At 40.8% G+C, this 19,967-nt stretch overlaps 1 protein-coding gene and 1 pseudogene across 1 annotated transcript in view; one reads left to right on the top strand and one right to left on the bottom strand.

The window, feature by feature from the left end:
• Positions 1-19,967, top strand: part of Slc25a21 (solute carrier family 25 member 21) — a 474,275-nt gene that overhangs the window by 406,465 nt on the left and 47,843 nt on the right. The window lies entirely within an intron of this gene.
• On the bottom strand, positions 1,356-4,965 carry LOC109118307 (annotated as a pseudogene).

The raw sequence follows: 19,967 nt of genomic DNA, 5'->3' as shown, positions 1-19,967 counted from the left end.
TTTTTTTTATTGAGTTTATTGGTACATTTAGGGATACAGTACAGTTACATTCATTGTTGGGATCATGTATCTTTACATGGCAAGTCTTGATTCTCATTTTTAACTGGCAGCACTGGTGAGTTTCAAGAACTGACACTCCACTTTAGGATCCCTGCAACCCTCAACCAGCTGATGTGTTCCTGGATCCTGAGTCATGCCTCTTTGGATGTGATGTATTGTCTCAGTCTGACAGGCTTTTCCCTGACTTAAATTCTACCAGGATTAGGGGCTGGTTCCTGGCCATCTCAGGTGAGGACTTTTCAGCCCACACATCTGAAAATGTCTCTAGCAACTTTGAGGGGTTTATTGTTTTGCTGATCTACAGTGTGCAATTTCCTTCTTTTGTCCTCTCTGGGGACAGTTACAGACAATAGCAGTCTTTTTTGTGCATTTAGGGTCAGGTTAGCAGGTCCCTTGTGGGTAAATGTTATTTGCACCCTGAGTTTAGTCAGCAGGTTTCTTCCTAGGAGAGGGACATGGCACTCAGACAAATAAAGGAACTCACGGACCACTTCATGTTCCTCCAATTGACGGGTCCATGCTTAGCAAAACAGCCATGCCATCTGAACTCCAGTTGCCCTCATGATGGTGATGTTCCTGTTGGTGAAGGGGGCTACCAGGATGGTCACCACAGAATGTTCAGTCCCCATAAACACCATAAAGGTTACTGCTTTGTCCCCTAACTATCACAGTGACCATAGGTGCCCAGGGGCCAGAGTCAGGGAGACTGAATTTTCTTATTCAGTTTCAATCTCTGCAAGCCCAGTCAGGTTAGGCACCAGTAGCTTAGGTTGGTATTGAGGGCTGGCATGACTGGAGGGCTTCTGACTAGGTGTGACCCACTTTTAATCAGGGCACTTGCTTTACCTGTGTCCAATCTCTTTGCATATTATGTACATTGGTCTGGATGCAAGGGGACCTGTGATCGGTTTCCCCGCTTGCATGGTGGTCCAGGTTTTTGAATAAGGTCTCTCGTCTCCCAAGTGGACCAGTCTATTAAGGCATCATTAACCATCAACTGAATTTCAAGAACCATGGGATCAAATAGGGGTGAAGATGTGGAATGCCTCACAGAGTCACTTGTAAAAGTCACCAGGTGGGTCATCTGGTTTTTTAGTCACTGAGGCCATTTTTGAAATGTTTGTTGATTTTTTGACCCCAGCACACCCCTCTGAATACGGCTTCTAAAAATCCTGTGAAAGGGGCTTGTTTGTCAAGGGTGTAAGAGTCCCAGAATGGCTTGGTATCAGGAGCTGTAGCCTTTTCCCCTTCTACAAGGCCCATGGATTCCTGAGGGGCCTGACCCTGTAGATATTTCAGGGCCTCGATGAACATTCTATACCTCTCCCCGGTGTGAGGAAGGTGGAAGAGGCATCAGGATAACACCAATCTTCTCACACACTCCTGCGTGGCTCTCAGCCTGCTCCTGGCCCTGCTGCCATTGGGAGGTCACATAGCTGACAAGGGCAGTACCTCTGGAGCCTCCAGACTCCAAAGGGATGAGATGTACCCGGAAATATGTAAGCACATCAAAAATGGACTGGAAGCCCAAGTGCTGGATCCAGCACTGACTCTCCTTGTTCAGTGACATGTGCAAGTGCTTGGCCTTGCTCTAAAAACTGAAAGTGAGGACGTATTAGCCCCATCTCATTTCACTCTGATGGACCAGGAAGGTACCATGGGAGCTGGTGCCTTCTTGCAACACTAACTGGCTGGCCTCGAGTTGTGAGAACATCCATGACTAAGGGTATCCTGAGAGGGGCAGGTCCCCTTCCCCTTCCTCCAACTTCTGGAATAGGAATGACCCTGTCACTGTTTCTGGAGTGTACAGGGGAGGATAGGGGGTTGAGAGAGGATGTACTGTCCCTACTGGGGCAAAGGGGGCCCCACATTCAGTGTCCCACAGTCAATGGGAATGTAGGGGGACAACTCTGGGGAAAGCGGTTCCATCAAGTCAAAATGGGAGGCTGCAATGGAGGCCAAACTGGGGGAGATGATGCAGAGGGCCAGTCTGATAGGCCCCCATATTCCCCCTGAGAGGGGTGATCGTTGATCTTGGTGGAACCTTCAGAGTAAGGCAGAGTGTGTTGATTCCAACTCAGAAAATCAGTTGTGGTAAATGACTGGTAGCAGAGAGTGCAAGGACCAGGCTGGACAGTGCCTTCATCCAGGGTGTGGGGCAAAGGTCTGGTCTCACAGACAGGCAGCTGGATAGCTGAGGTTTGAGCTGACCACAGACATCTGACAAGAGGTGTCTCAGGGGAAGCAATCTCATCATCATGTGGGATGCCAGAGGGACTGGAGGTTGGAGCCAGAAGAGGCAGATTAAGAGAAGGGCTGGCTGGAGATGGAGATGAGCCTATTGGAGGATTTTGAAGAGGGCTGGCTGCTTGAGTAGGCAGCAGGCCTGAAGATGGGCTACCGGGTGAGATTGGCGGCAGGGATTTTGAAAGTGGCAGGCTCTCAGAAAGAGTTGGAGCTGGTGGAGTAAGTGTAGATGGCAGCTCTGGGGCATAACGCAGTGGCAGGGATCTTCTTCTAGTGGGCCTTAATTAATTGGCCTTTCTGAGGTCTCAGAGAGGTGGCCATTGCTTTGGGCTACGAAATCCTGATTCTGCCCTTCCTACCAACGCAGAATCAAAATTGGACCCAAGGGACTAAAGTCTGGACAACCTCTAGCCAAGAATATAGGGGACCTGATCATTCTGGCTTGGTTTGTCAATAACAACTCTCCAGACTGTCCAGACTGCATGCACCGTCTGAACATCCAGAATTCCTTCAGAGAGCCATCCTATATCAAACTGGGGCCAATCTATTTCATAGAAGTCCTGCAACCTTTTGGGGGCTTCAGTCTAACTCCATATTTTCTACTAAATCCCTTCTTGAAATTTTTGACCATGTAGTCTAGGACCGTGGGTTTACTATGATTGTCACCCATGGTGTATGTAGTGCTCCTGAATGGTGGCACAACAGACAAAGGATGAGAGCCTCTGAAGGAGGCCACACAAGTATCTGCCTGGCCACATCCCTCACAGGAGCTTAGGTGCATTTTGGCTGAGGTGCACGGGTAACCCCCACTTGGTCAGCTTCCCATCACAGGAGCTGAGTCTCTGTTATGCTGTACTATGCTGCCACAGAGCCACGCAGTAGGATCCAATCAGACTCCGAAGCCAAAGCCGTGGAGCCACACAGAACAGTCGTGGAGGACCACACCTGTTTACACGTACACATTCACCAGTCCCTCAGAGGCGCAAACATTCCTTCCTTGACCAAAGACTCTGGCTTGAGACTGCAAGAGGTGGGACAGGCCTCAGTCAGGCCCCGGGCTTTACTAGATCCTGAAGTCCTGAAGTCCCGAAGGGGTTTTTAGTCTACTTCTCCCAAGTCCGATCAGGAGAAGCAGTTACCCTCACTCAGTGAAGGAGGAACCATCAAACTGGGTGGAAGTGTGCCATTTCATTCAGAAGGGGCTCCTGGCAGCCACTCTCCAGCTCCAAACAGGTGGCTGAAAGGGCCAGCTCATTTGGATTCCTGGTCTGGGAACCAAATGTTGCGGCAAGGGGAAGGGCTCTGAGGCACAGCCAAGTGTTACCGCGTTACAATTTGAAGACTCAAGGATACCATGGTCACTCAAAGAGGTGGAGAAAAACCTTTATTACACTGGTGGGCTCAGAGGAGTTTGTACTCAAAGTCTGAGCACTCTACCAGAAATGAGAACCTCCTCATACAGGGATCTACAGGATAGGTGAGCATGCTCACGGAGGCAGTGGGGTGGAGTTACAGAACATTGTTAAAAGGGGGCAGAGCTTAACAAAACGTTCTTGTAAGGGAGCACCACTTAACAGAATATTGGGGGTGTGGGTGGAGCCTAACAACATTCTTATAGGGGAGCAGAGTTTAACAGAACATTCTTGTGACGGGGCAGAGCTTAACAGAACATTCCTGAGAAGTTACACAGTTCAAACAGTCAGAAAACATTTTGATGCATTGTCCTGCCCAGAAGCACAAATTTACATTTCTGGGATAAAGCATTTGTGGGAGGGGGGACATGGAGGCAAGGCAAGGGCCTGACTTTTTGTATAGTATTGCTCTATCAGTTTTAGATTTTCAGTGTCTTTACAGTGCTAGTATGGATGCAATTCCCTTTAGCAAGAAGGAGGAATCTAAAAACATAAAATATTTTTGAAATAAATTTTTAGAACATTCAAGAGACTACTGAAAATCAAGTTTTTTCATCCTCTTTGTATGAAACAAAGCACTTTTATAAACTTCTAACTGGAATTCTCTCAAGATATAGTCATTTATTCCTAGAGGTCATTTAAAAATTTTCCCTCAGCCTCGGACGTGGTGGCGCACGCCTGTAATCCCAGCACTTGGGAGGCTGAGGCAGGAGGATTGCTGTGAGTCTGAGACCAGCCTGGGCTACATGCTGAGTTCCTGGTCAGTCTCAACTACATAGTGAGACCCTGTCTCCAAAAAAAAAAAAGAAAAAAGAAAAAAAACTCCTTCTTCTTCCAGTTGATTGTATGTCTTCTGTGGTAGATTAACTAATGATCAACTTGGAATGTCCAGCTGACCTGAGTCACTGTGGTTCTGGGAGTGGAAGACCCACCTGAGGATTGCTGCCAATGTCATAAAAAGAGAACTGGAGGGGAAGATTGTATACTGTTGATTTTCCTGGAGTAACTTGCTAAGGCTGGTTTTCCTGATATGAACTCTACTGTTCTCTTCCACAGTGGAGCTTAGGTCCTCGCTATCCCTGGGGATGGCGACTGCTTTCTTTTGGAGAGCTCTGATCTTCACCTTGTCACTTCCTGGCTCCAGTATAGATCCCTCAGTCTGGGGATCACTGGCACAGACTTTGTAGTTTCCACTACTGCTGGCCTTTGGGCCCTCCGGGAGCATATCCTTGATATAGACTTGCATGAGACATTGCTGGGAGCTCTAGGCCTCTGGCTGGACTCATGCAGGACATTGCCTCGGGTTCTAGGCCTTCAGCTAGACTTGTGAGGGGCGTTGCTTGCGGATCCAGGCCCTCAGCTGGATCCTTCGGGTCTCTAGTGCAAGGACAGATCTCTTGCACTCCTCTGCGTTTGACTTTTGGGTTGAATATTATAAAATAGTCTTATAAATTATGTGTCCTGTATTAAGTATATTCTCTTGTAATCTATGACTACAACTTCTTCTAAACACAAAACCCCATTGCTCAGCAGGTATTTTCTCAGTGAGGTTTGCCCTAGCAACTCGGTCAGAATCAGTATCTTCTTTTTTCTCCCATAGTAACCACTTACCCTCTTGATTGGTTTTCTTATAACTGTTTACATTTTGGTATCATTTTAAAAATTATATTAAAGTATACATAATGTAAAATTTACCATTTTAACCATTCTTGACTATGTACTTTAGTACCTGGGGTATGAAACCATCAGACCATCCATCTCCAGAACTTTTGCATCTTCCGAAGCTGAAACTCTCCACTCCTCTGGCCCAGCCTCTAACAATGTCCATTCTACTTTCTCTAAATTTGATTACTCTCAGTACTTCATGTAAGTGGAATCACAATTTTTGTCCTTTTGAATCTGACTTATTTCAATTTGCATAATATCTACAAAGTTCCCTCGTGTTGGAGCTTGTGACAGAAAAGAATTGAATTTCTTCCTAAAGCTGAATAATACCTCCTTGTGGGACTATACCATATTTTATTATTTGATTATTTTCACCTTTTGGCTGTTATGAACATGATCATACAAATGCAGTTAGACCACATTTATAATAGTAGAATCATAAGATTATAATGGAGCTGAAAAATATCCTATTACCCAGTGACACTAGCATTGTGAGGTCATAGAGCAGTAAATTACTCATATGGTTGTGCCGATGCTCCTATAAACAAACCTACTGAAATGCCAGCTGTATGAAAGTATGGCATGAACAGTTATGTACCATATACAATACTTGAAAAGGAAAATAAATGACTCTTACTGGTTATGTGTTGCTTACACTATATTTTTATCATTATTTTAGAGTATATTCCTTCTACTTTTTAAAAGACACTTATTATAAAACAGTGTGCCATGTTATCCTGGCACTTGGTATCATATGCCTACTACTGATTCCATCAAGAGATTGACCAGTGCCACCTAGGTTTGTGTTCCTATAGGTTTTTGTTTGCCTGTTTGTTTTTTATTTGTAGCCATTTCACTGTGGTTTTGCTTTGCATTCCCCCAAGAATTATTGATATTGTTCTGGCATCGCTTTATTAATTTATTTGTTGGCTGGCATTATCTGAGTCACCCAACAGTAGGTTCTGTGAGTATGAGAAATGTGTCTGACTTGTTCACATTCTAGACCTGACCAAGAGTGCCCTGGCTGCCATAAAGAAGATACTCAACTATTTGTTGAATGAATGAAAGGATGAATTTACAGGAGAGAAAAAGTCAAACTCCAAAGGTGGGCTTCAAATTAGTCTTCAGAAACTTACTTTTTTGCCTGAAAAAATAATTATCATCTTCCCTACTCTGTGTTCTCAAAAAATGAGAAAAAATATGTGGTTATCCCTTTCCTGCTTCAGAAACAAAACTACTCAGCTTAATAAAATGTTGTGACTGATTCTCTCCAGCCTCTGGACTTGATAAAATCAAAGTGTGTTTGGTATTTCAGTGACCAGATTAGATGTGCTGTTGCTCACCTGTACCACACATGTAGTCAATTGTGTTCAATAAATGCCTGCTGGCAAATAAGCGAACGATCCTGAAAACGTACAAATTGTATATGAGAAATGTGGAAATCATTGGAACAAAAGCTCCCCAAACAGTGATTTTGGTATGGATGAACATAAAGATTAGTGGGTAATTTAGTCTTTTTTCTTCAACTACATAATCAATTAGAAACTAAATTTCTTGGCAGATACCCTGTGATTTTTACTTCTCTACATATCAATCACCTGCAGAACACCAGAGAAGCCTGGCCTCTCTATGGGTTTACTCTATTGAGCATAAGGAAGGATTTTCCTGATTTTCCTACATTCTTCAGCTTACACAGCTCTAGGAGTAGTCCTGCTTACTTTACAGCAGAGGCTACTTCCTGTTGTACCTGTTCTGCAAAGTGCAAAACTGTTAGCAGAACACAATTGTTCTCATTTGAATTTATTCTAGTGTTTAAATAGTGAAAGCATGCTGTATGACAACCAAGATTTCTGCTAGCTCTTGATACACATTGCTGGAATACAGTATCAGTTTCTTTTGAGAACATATGGGCGAGATGATAATCCATTTAGTATTTGTCTTTGTTGTTTTTAAATAAATAAAACAGGAAACCAACAAGTAGCCCTCAAAGCAACAAAGCCCTCTAGTCAGGCAGGTGTGGGGGATGTGACAGGTTACCCCTTCAGTGATGGTGGCTGTTAGAATATCTGTGGCTTTAAGCCAACAATGGGCATGTCAAAGATACAGAGGAAAGTGAAGATGATCTCATGAAGTTCCTGGGAGAATTACCTGACAACGACCCCAAGTCCTTTGCCTTGCTTCCTACAGAGAGGTATCTGAGTAAGAGTAGCCCTTTGTCACTCACCTGACAGGGAAATATTTGTTTCTGCTTTTAAGTGAGTAATTCCTGCAACTTTTGCATCAGAATTAGGGAATGGGTTTTAAATTTCCAAACCTCCGCTCAAAATCAGAATCCCCTCTCACCAATTCAGAATCTCTCTGCAGGTAGGTAAAACCCCAAAATCCTATTTTTCAAAAAGAATGAAAAGCCTTTCTCAAAAACCCGCTTAAGTTTCTTTGGCTAGGAATAAATTTCCTGTTCATATCTCATATGAGTATTGGCCAGGAGAATAAGATCGAGTGTTCAACCCATCATACCAGGGTGGAGAGATTTCCCCTTTCCTGAGCCTGTGGCCCCAAAGGTGTGAATACTAGAATTCAGCTCTGTTGGCATGGAAGAAGGATGGGGTGGGCGGGAGTTGAGAGCAGTAATGACCTTTGATACCACAGCTTGGTTGCTGATAAGGGATTGTGATTCTCATGAAGTATTGGCTTCCTTGCTTGCCATTTCTTTAAGTTTACTCAAGATTTTCAGATTGGATACCCAAAATTTATATTCTTCATTAGTAGCCTCCTTTGTGAAGTCTAGAAACTATCAAAAAAACTACATAAGATAGGAAAGTAAAAGAGATTGATCTTAGAATAATTCAAAATGCCAGATATAATTTTCTACTCAAAACAGCATCAGCCAAAATCAGTGGGAACATAATGCAGTTGTCTGTTCATTCAACAAATATTTACTGAATATCTATTCTGTGTCAGGTACTGCATTTGGCCCTGAGGATAAATTAATAACCAACACAGACAAAAAGTCTTGCCTTGTCCTGACTTAGTGGAACCAACAGGAAGTAAATCAATTAAGTAGGTAAAAATGGGGAAAAATGCTTGAAGGAGTAAATTCTACAAAGAGAAATGCAGCAGGCAGGAAAAGGGTCCTACTCTTGTGAGTATGCTGCCAATAAAAGAGAAGTGGGACTGAGCCCCATTGAAAAGAGAACATTGTGCAAAGACATGAAGAAGACCAGCAGTGAGCCATGAGGACATGTAGGGGAGAGGACTTAACACGAATAAAGACATCATAGTGGGGTGCGCCTGGCCCAAAGAACAGAAGAAGGCCGGAAGATCAAAAGGAAGTAGAGCGAAGAAAGAGTACGGGCTGAATGAAAGGCAGGATGCAGGAGGGCAGGAAGAGTGCTTGTGCCTCTTCAAGGACTCTGGTTTTACCCCGAGGAGATGGGAAGACCCTGGGTGATTGAAAGTAGAGGAATACCATGATCACATTTTATTTTAATAGGATCATTCTGGAATTGCTTTGAGTATAAACTATAGGAAGACGAATGAGGAAACTATTGTACTGACTCAGGTATGATAGAGTCAAGATGATAGAAAGGAACAAAATAATTCAAGTATAAATTCAAAGTTTCTGGCTTGAGTAAGTAGATAGATGGAGTTACCATTAGCTGACCTAGACAATACTGTGGGAGGGAACATGATTATGCAAGTGCAGATGTTTGTGACTGGATGAATGGGAGATCATTCAGCATCTGAATAATATCTAAGGTCATAGAACTGGTTGAAATACCAAAGGGAGACAGACAAGTTCAGAAACTAAGTCCTTGGCATTATTTTTCAAGTGTTTTGGATTCTACTTAATTTATCCAACTAGTGGTTTTCTAGGAGATGGAAAGATAGATAGGGAAATAGTAAGCTTTTAATTATTCAGTGATAGTAATATACTCTATGTAAGGACTTTGTCAAAATGATCTGGAAATACTGTACCTCTGGATGTTCATGACATTCGTGTTGGCTTTGATTAATTCAATCCAGAAAGCTCAATATCTATTCATTTACCGTGTGTTTTAATTAGTTAAATTAAAGGCACTTAAAAACTAGTGCAGCGGATTGTGAATGACAAAGGGAGCTACAAATACTGGCTTAGCTATTCCTGTACTCAAAAATCAGCATTTTTGGTTCCTTCCAGAAATGAACCAGAATCTGTGCAGAGGCATTCAGCCCACGGCAGAGACACAGTCAAGGAAGGAGCAATAGACCCAGAGAGGTAGAATAAAGTTTCCCAGAGAAGCCAAAGCACAGTGTTGAAGAGTGAGGTTTCCAGGTCCAGTATACATGTGTTCTTATAACTCTTGCTTAACTTTTCTGAGTTTCCTTGTCCTTTTCTATAGAGTAGAAATAATAGTATTTATTTCATGTAAAAGTGTAATGGGATAATGATCATAAAGCACTTCATATGATTGTTATTTTGTTTCTAACACTTCCCTAAGTCTCAGACTAAGATATTACAATACTTTCCCTATAAATGAAAGACTACTAAATCAGACTATAATATGTAACCTACAAAATACCCTAGTCAGTGAAGAATCTTGTAGAGCTTTCAGTGATACAAACAGCCCACTGTGGCATGTGTGATGTATGTTTTCCACCACTGCCCTAGTCCAACATTTGGGTATCTGCCCTAGTCCAACATTTGGGTATCTGGGCAGTGGTAGGACAATTCTTCAGTTGCATTTAGCTCTGGTACCACTAGGGGGCACCCCCAGAAATTAATTTTGAAATAGTATACTAATTGGTGAGTGGACACAAAAAGTTGATACACTTCCAAATAGAACTTATGCTCTGGGAGTAGATAGCCCGTGAACTTAGTTCACAGCATCTTTGACCTCTAACATGAATTATTTGGTTATAGGAATTTACTGAGTGAATTCCTTTGCCAGTGGGTCACATGCTTTGGTAAGATTCCTTCTGTGAGTACATCTCTAAATAAGGGATTCTCTGTCCCTCTGCAGTCCAGTGTAGCCCTGGGTCTACATCAAGGCATTAAATCAGACAACTTGCAACCAACTCACTTCCATAATTATACATTAATTTCCTCACCTTTTGTACCATGAGTTTCCCATGTGGGGTAAACTGCTTTCACACAGTTGAGTCAAACCCAAGGCCAAAAGTTGTGGCTCCAGAGCTCACACTCATATTGCCTTTATTGACCAGTGTCTTTGCATTGATACTAAATGTCCAGAGTGATTATAAAGAATAGTAATTGTCATCATCCCTTATGCAGTTTATAACATGGGTTAAAAATGATGTTTGTGTGGATAATACAGACTCTATCCAGTTTTTACTATGTACTTTATTTGGATTATTAATATAGATACTGATTCATATCTGTATGTGAGTCTATAAATAAGTGTGAGTACATATAGATTGCATACGTGTATACACTTGTATACCTGTATGTACTGTGTGTGTTTGTATTTATATATATTTGCAATTAATATAAAGTTATCTGAATGTAACTATGTGCAAGATCCATAGGATCAAAGAAAAGGCATCATTTTCTTGGAGAAAATTAAGGTCTTAGTGCATTTGGGACAAAGGGACTACTGTATCAACACATGACCCTAGAAGATTTGTAGCCTAGTGCTTGGCTAAAGGTATATTGAAAGAATGGTGAATAAATGAATGACAGTTACTTTGTGAATCCAAAGGACAAAAATTAGAAACAGAGGACATAAGTAAAAAGGGGCTGGTCAATTCACAATAAATTCTAACCAGTTTAGGTGCCTGTTGACAGATAAATGGATTAAAAATTGTGGTATGTAAAAACACAATGGAGCATTATTCAGCCATGAAAAAGAATAAAATCATTTCATCTGTAGGGAACTAGATGGAACTGGAAATCTTCAGGTTAAACAAAATGTACTAGACTCAGAAAGACAAATATTATATGCTTTCTCTCATACAAGGTATGATAAAAAAGGATTAAGATGTGTTATGTCACATAATGATTATATTCATTATGTATTGCAAACATGTACCAGCAAAAACAATTTTAAAAGAAAGCTACAGTGAATGTTTCAATTTTTGAAATTATTACAGTAAAATACACATTGCTATTAATCCCCCTCCAAAACTTCCCCTTGATTTGAACACACTTATCCCATCATCTTGCCGCTTTCTGAAGTAATTTACATTTATGGGAATTTCTGTGAAATGAAAACATCATGATGTGTCTTCATCCCTTCATTCACGGATATTTGGCACCATGCTACTGCTGGATCTTGTCCAAAATTAAAATGACCCTGGAATGTACATGTTTTGAAATGATTCAGGACACTGAGGCGACTACAACAGTGCAGCTGCGACGGCAGGTATGAAAGAGGATTTCTTGAAATTGCTTTAGAAAGTGTCAAGAGCATGGGATAAATGTATCTGAAGCAACGGGGGAAGTATTTTGATGGGAATTCATAGCAATGTGGACCTTTTCTATCATTTAAAAAATTTAAGGGCCGGGATTCAGCTTAGTGGTTCCTGAGTTCAATCCCCTGTACCAAAAAGACAAAAGAAAACAATATTAAAAATTATGAACATTCACTGTAGTTTTTTATGACACTTCATGTATGAAACCTAACAAAGGGAGAGAGAGAGAGGACCTGAAAGTTGAAAGGGAGTGTGAGGGATGTGTAACAGTTAAGGTGGGTTGTCAACTTGATTGGCTGGAAAGTCACCCAGAGGATTCATAAATCACACTTCTGGGTGTGTCTGGGTGAGTCATGGAAGCCAAGATCTTCAGGTCTTTATCTCCACTCTCCCCTTCTCTGACTCTTTCTCTGCTCTCTGCTTCCTGGTTAATATGAACTAAGCATTTTCACTCTTGCCATGTCCTTCTACCATAAAGTTTCTGCTTGTGACCCAGGTGACCGTGAACTGAATTCCCTGAAACCATGAGCCAAATAGAGCTGCTCTGCATCTTAGTGACTATGGGAAAGCTGAATAATACAGCTGGTTTGGAGAGGGTGGGGTGAAAATTATGTTATACATGTGTACTAATCTGCTAAAATGATGCCCATTTATCTTATAGCTAAAAATATTTTAAGGACACACAAAAAACAATAAAGTCAGCATTAATACAGTTTTTTTTTAAAGGGTAAGTGAAAAGGGAGGCCATTGAGAAGATGGGAGTTATCAGAGTAGAGGAAAGAGATTCTTCTGTGGGACTTGTTTAGCCAAAAGCTGACTGGGACCTGGCTAGTGGAAGACTTTTGAACTCAATGATTAGGTTATCTTTCCTAGCTTTCATCCCAGCCCAGAGAGTAGAGTTATACTGGAAATATACTGGAAAAACTACCCTTAAATCATTCCTATTTTCCAATGAAAAATGTATTCACCTTTATGAGCAAAGTAATCCACTGTCACTTAAAATTACTACTTATGGAATAGTCAGTTATAAGTAAGTCACTTACAGATCAACGGGCAGTTAACACAGACATTTTACCAATATTATTTACCACTTTGGTTGCTTCTCAAATATCATTTTCGCTTTTTCTTCCTTTAACATTTTCCATTGGGGTTCTGGTTCTCATATCATGCTAATGCCTTCCTTGAGCTGAACTGAGCAACATGTTTTGTGAGTCAAGCTCCCTGCCAACTTTCCAGGGAATGGAGCCATAGACCTACCTCCTAAATGATATTGACAGCAAAAGTCGTCTTTTTGTGTCTTAGAAAACCAAAGTTGTACTTCATTTTAGACATATCTACAAAGTCTAACTGTGGTGAAATCATACTAAAGAGTCAATTTTAAAATGTGTACTTGGGAAAATGGGGAAGAATTCCTCCATATGGCATATTAATGAAAGTGGTATGGTTTGGAGTAACAAATATATCTGAGGACCTTATGCAGAAACTTAATTCTCAGCAATGAGTTATAAAAACTACATGAACTGCATGAACTGAGAAGAGAACATCTTTGTTAGTTGTATGTTAGAATGTCAGCTAAAACTTTTGTTATATATCATTTCCTTGAAGTTTGCTGCTTTTAAAAGACTGTCTCTTACTTTTATTGAGAAATTTTCCCTCTGTTTTGATAGATACACAGTTTTTCCTTTTTTTTTTTCACTAAATGGGAATAGTCCCAAGATGCCTGCAATTTAGTGAACTTTAGATTGCAGATTCTACATAATTCAAATAACAGAGCCATGAAACCCCACTCTTTCATTTGGATTCTGTGAATTGCTGAGATTTGTGGAGTGCAAATGATGTCAGAATAATGCCCTAAAGGTGTAGTGTCAGGCCAGAATTCTGCCCTGGGACACACGATTCACCCAGCAATGGAAGCAGTGTACTCATAACCCAGGGCTGAGTGCAGCCCTCATTGTTTTAATTACAGAGACGCAGCATGTGGGTAAGAAATTTGGATTTGACAGCAGCCGAAGAAAGAGGATATTGTATGCCTTCAATCAGCTTTGTATTAGGAGATCCTTGAAGGGGAAATGATGTGAATGAAAGAAGGGGGACGAAAACAGCAAATACCAAGATCCCTATTTCAATATAATTTAGAGAAAATGACTGATTTGAGTTGGTCATTTTGCCAGAAGAGATGACTCAAGGCTTCCAAACAAGAAATGGAAATCAGTAGGATGCCTGAAGCCTGAAAGAAGGACAAATTGTGAAGATAGGATTGACTGTAAGGCTTCAAAATCAACTGTAGCAAAGATGAGCTTGGATTGTTGCCAAGAACAGAACTGAATGGTGATGTTCATTTAGATCCTGTCTGTTGAAACAAGATAAAATGTAGCAATTGTGCTCTGGTAGGTATACAGACGTGTTAATGCTTTCCAATTTCCCGAACTGGGAATCTGGTGTCACTTTCCCTGTTGTTCCTATTTCATGCTTCAACGGTGAATATTATTGCTGCTCTGGACACTTACTGAATGCCAGGTTTTTGGCAAAGAAGTGGGATCCAGGTGAAAGCATCCTTCTCATGCTGTCTGTGTGTTGTAGGTGGCTTGGAAAGTGGCTTTTCAGTTTGGAAATCATTTCTGTTGCTGACAGTTGCAGCCTCAGATAATGTACATCTTTATCCTGGCTCACCCACTGAGATGGCTGCCCCACTGACTTACAAGTCTTAGCCATTTGGATTCCAAAACACTTCCCCTCTGGCACCAGCTACAGCTTCAGTTTCTACAGACAGCACATTTGTACCCTGACCTTTGCCTCTCTCCTTAGGAGCAGTCTATTCACTGTTTTGTTGTATAGTACTCATTTTCTCATTAATTTCTCAACTGAGTTTTATGTTAACCTTTTTGATAAGACAACAGAGTTTGAATCTCTCTAAAGGTCAATTGTAAAGAAGTTATGATGTTTTCTTTTCCCTTTGGTAACTGCTGTACAAAGAAAAAAATATTCTACACTTCGCTACTAACAGATTTAGCCTAGAAACTTAGGAAATTTCCCAGCTGGCTTGTAGAGTCACCTAACTCTACGATGTCTACAAATAATTTCTAAACAAACATTTTCTACATATTAAGTCAGAAAAATAACAGCAAATCCTACCGGGGAGTAACTCAGACAAAAATGGAGGGGCAGATGGACATGCGATTTTTCCACTCCTTTTTAGTTTCTTTACCTGAGTCAGATTTTGAGAATGTTAAACCCTCTCGTGCCTTCCCACAGTTTACCACAAAGTCTTAAGATTTCAGTAGCTAAATTAAAATAAGTGGCTTTTTTTCAGTCATCAAAATGGACAAAAGGTGCTGTCAAGTATGTGATAAATTAAAGATCGGTCTGTCTGTCTGTCTGTCTGCCTGGTGTCTTGGTGACTAAAATTTAGATCTTAAAGAAGGGTAGCCTAAAATGAGACTCCACTAATCAGAGACATCAGGAAGGCATTTTCAAGGATTTGACTTGCTGGACATAAGCCACCACGACTGGACACTGGCTGGAACTCAGAAAATTCCACATTTTCTTGCTTGCTTCCATACAGTAAGTGTCTTTTCCTTGGTTGTTCCATGGCCTTTGTTGCCACCCATATGTTAGACAGTTTCACACTTTGAAAATGAAGGTGGGGAGAAATGAGGGGTAAAATTATTGCATTTAAAATAAGCTGTGTATGAGTTGTGTCTTTGAGAAGAACAAATGCAATTTAGTTTTTGATCTTCATTTTATAGATGGACATAAGTACTACAAGGCCTGTTTTGATTATACAATTAAAACCAAATGTGATCCAGTACTATAGTACTGTGCTCTGTGTTGACCAGGTTTGTGAACAACAGCTCTCACCAGGATCATGATGACCTCACGACTTCAGCGCCCCATTGTCATGTTTGCCTTGTGTGGTTTGGGGCTCTCACAGGTTATCGGTGTGTTAGGGCTTCGATGTATGCTTGGCTTCCTGAGAGAAGCAATCTAAAACTATTTTTAAATGTTTCACCCAATCTCCTTCTAAATGCTTTTCTTAACATTTACCATAGGGTTATGGCTTCAATATGACTTCAGTTTGAGACTTTTTCAGAAATGAGGTGCCCAGGACTCTTTGTATCATAATGCTTTTAGCTGCAGGTTAACAAGAGACATAACTGAAGCAACTCAAGTGGTAAAGATTTACTTTTAATGTCTCTTAACCAGAAATTTAAGGGTGGGCTGCCAGGATGGGTCAATGCAGCAGCCACACCATGTCATTGAGATTTAGGTCTTTTTCATCTTTCTGTGCTGCTGTCCTTAGCTTGTGGGCAATGAGAGCACACTTGATGTTGGTGCACAGGCATCTCATAGAGCCAAGGTAACATCCATCAAAGGGAATGGTTTTCTTCTTCTTTATGCTGGAATTCCATGACCTCCAGTATACATCTTCCTGGTCCACTGGGCTAATTTTGGGTTAAATGTCCATATCTAACCCACTCACAAGCAAGGCATAGGATTACCATGGCTGGTTTCCCCCATAGGCGAGAGTTTAGATAATAACAGTTTTAATTTTAATATTAAGGTTTCTGTGCTTTATCATATTACCCAAGTATTAATTACCTTTGTCCCACACTGACAGAATTATCTCGGTATGCTTATTACAGATGAAAAATTATCTTAAATTGGAAAAGTTTATCCCAAAGCCTGTTTTTTGCCTTATTCTAGTACAACTAGAAAATATGTAGTGGACAATCCAAAAGCTTTCACAAAAACAGCCTTATTCATCTTAGTCCATTGCTATTTGTTATGCAGTTAATATTTGTATATTACTTTACAGCAGAATTGAATGGAAATGGAAGTAGAGACCTGATTTTTAATTACATTTTCTGCTTCTTCCTGAAATAAGAAATGACAAAGTGTTGTTGTTGCATAACCTTGCAATTAATAATAACTTTTCCAAAGTTTTTATTTCATTTCAGGGTGGGTGTATATCTCAGTGGTAAAGTGCTTACTTACTATTTGTTTGCTCCTGGGTTTGATCCCAAACATTGCAACAGGGGAAACAAGTTTTATTTCAAAAAGAACCTTCTATGTGATTTAGTACAGTAGTCAAGGATACAGACTGTGAGATAGCAAAGGAACTTAATTATTTCATTGAAACCCATTTGGTAATGATATGACAACAGGGTTCATCTGCAAAATGAAGAAAATAATTATACAAGGTGTGGTCAAGATATACAATGAATATTTAAATTCAAAACTTTATTGTAGTTAATGACACATTATCATTAGTCCCCTTCAAAATACTTCCCCTTACGTTGAACACTTCTATCCCATTGTGCATGCCATTTTCTGAACCAGTTCTGGAAGTCCTCTTTCATGAGTGTCTTTATGAAGTGCAACCAAAAATTTGGTGAACACTGCTTTCCAAGTGCCACACAACAGAAAGGCAGGCTAGTAAAGGTTGTAGTATGTCTTTATCTACCTTATTCTCTGAATCTAGCAAAATGTGTCTTCTGGATCTTCCCCAACATCAAAATGACTACAAAAGTTATACATTCTGAGTCAGTTCAAGCCCTGAGGCAGCCACAACAGTGCAACAAAAGACATTCACTGTAAAAGACTTCAAGAATTACTTCAGAAAGTGGCAAGAGGGCTGGGGATTTAGCTCAGCAGTTCGGTGGCCTGCCTTGCAAGCACAAGGACCCAAGTTCAATCCCAGGTACCAAAAAAAAAGACAGTGGCAACAATGATGGAACAAGGGTGTTCCTCAAGTGAGGGAGAGCATTTTGAGGGCTATGAATGGCAATGTGGACTTCATTGTAATACAGCTTTATTTAAACATTCACTGTAGTTTTCTATTGTACTTTGTACCTACTTCAAGAACTTGCTATACAATATGAATAAGATTAATTAATATGTGTATGTACTATATATATTTATTCTTATAGCAGCTAATACACAGAAATCATTCAACAAATTTTGACTATTTTTACTTTTTATAACATCAATGAAAACCCATAAGTATCCAAGTTAATATTTGCCTACACAAGATAATTTAAAATCAAATTCATACTTCTTGGAAATAACAAATCTAAGAAGAAAATATGAAGTCTTCGATGAAATTCATACTGCAATTTTATAAAGAGTCCCGTGCCTCTAAAGATTTTCCCTATTGGCTTGATGCAGGTCAAAATTTAAAAGCAAAGTGATGTCTTTACAGTCTATAAACACTTAGAATCCCACTGTTCATTCATCCAGGGAGGTGAGGGAAGGCAGCAATCCACTTCTCAAGAAGCGGAATGAAGCTTGTTAATATAGATGTCACTTCCCTGATTATTGTCCTGGAAATCTCTGTGCTCTCCATACGAGATAAAACCATATGGAAGTAGAATAAGCTTGTATGTGAATATAGGCATCCATTCTTTAGCAGAAAAAAGCTCTCTCTTACATAAAATATAACAACTTTTTGCTTTTTTTTTTTTTGGTACCAGGGATCGAATTCGGGTCCTTGCCCTTGCAAGGCAGGTGCCAGAACCACTGAGCTAAATCCCCAGCCCTACAAGACTTTTTTGCTTTTAAAATCTGTATATCGTGTTTTACAACAGGAAAACTTTCATTAATTGTCTCCTCTTAGAAAAATAGCCTTTGCTTACTTTTTCTTGGCCATATTTTGTATATAACTTCATTAACTGAGAAAAACTCTCCTCCTCTGAGAGGACATAGCTTAGGAAACCTACAGTTACCACTTCAGGACCATGGGGTTTAATTTCTGGATCCAGGACTGTGGGTTGCAAGTAGTAAACCCAACTCGTATTTAAGCAAAAAAGAATTTTTTGGATGTGGTTCCAGGTATCTCATAGGATGAAAGGCAGCAGTAAATACCAATATTTGAAAAGAGTCTAGCAGTAATTACGCTTAAAGGAATCCTAACAGCAGCGTCACACTCAGAGCACCAAGACTCTCTTCTTTTTTTGTTTCTGTGTCTCCCTGAATAGTGACGTCCTTCTCTTTGTCACCAGAGATTAGCTTTCTGCAGATGATGGAAGGCATAACTGCCATTGATATTCTACTTTGACACCTTAGTTAACTGCACAGAACCAGACTGACTGTTCCAGTTCCAGTTCCAAACGTTTAGCAAAGAAGCTGAAAGGCCTAGTTTGGATTCGGTTAACTGGCACAAAGTAGAATACCACTTGGACCCACTTGAGTAAGGTGCCCAGTCAAGCCCAGTCTACCGTCTGTATCACATTGTGCTACCATGCTGCTTTCGGTGGTTTACAAAGACTGGGTGCTGCATTCTCTGCAGAAGCGGTCCTGGACTGACTTTTCCTCTAGAGGCTCCTGCAGTGGACGTACTGGGGGGAAATCCAAAGGAATAGATAGTTCTTGCTTTCCCTTTGCCAGCAAAGCCTGCCTACGACCCCGAGAACTTCCAGCTAAGAGTGTCCATTTACTGTCAGGAAGTTCGGGGTGGTGGGACAAGTTCTGGTGCCGCACATGAAAGGAGCAAGCGGAGGGGGAGAAGGAGGGCGCAGCAGCGAAGCCTCGCCAGCATGAAGCAGAGGGCTGTGGACCTCCCAGCTCTTTTCAGATTAAATCCTTATGCTTCTCCCAGCTGCCTCTCTCTTCTCTCCTGCCTTACACCTCTTTTTAATATTTTCTCCCATCACTTTTAAAATGAAGTCCTTCTGTTTCACTTACAAGACTTCAGTCCTCTTCCAGAGAAGCAGTACAACCCTGGAGGGCGGAAAAACTGAAGCAAGGCAGAAATTCCTCTTTCAGAAAGGTGCCTTTGTATGTCTTCTTGCTCTTTGTTTTAGAATGACAGAATCTGAGGAGTGAAACAGATGGACCTTGAGAGTCATCCAGTCCCTCTTTTGCTGTGTTCAATCATCCGATCTCTGCTATCCGGTCATGCAGGCTACTGATGACTTACCGAATCAGAGCTCACCCCTCTTCCGGAGAGTCCATTCTATCTGAGATAGTCCTATCAAAGTGCTACTTCTATTAAGCTCCAACTGGCCAAAAAAAAAAAAAAAAAAAATCTGTCCTTCCTTGTTGCTTCCAGCAATTCTACTACCTGGAATCAGAAAGTTCTAGTATGGCTCTTCCATGCTTGTCTCTCAAATTCGTGTCCGTCGTGTTTCTCCCTCAGTTCACTCTCCAGGCTCAGTCACTGTTCCTCCT

The sequence above is a fragment of the Fukomys damarensis genome, unplaced genomic scaffold, assembly GCF_012274545.1.
Source record: "Fukomys damarensis isolate Sample0158 unplaced genomic scaffold, DMR_v1.0_HiC HiC_scaffold_17, whole genome shotgun sequence".
NCBI lineage: Eukaryota > Metazoa > Chordata > Mammalia > Rodentia > Bathyergidae > Fukomys > Fukomys damarensis.
The sequence above is the reverse complement of the archived record's forward strand: the minus strand, read 5'-3'. Positions and strand labels throughout refer to the sequence as shown.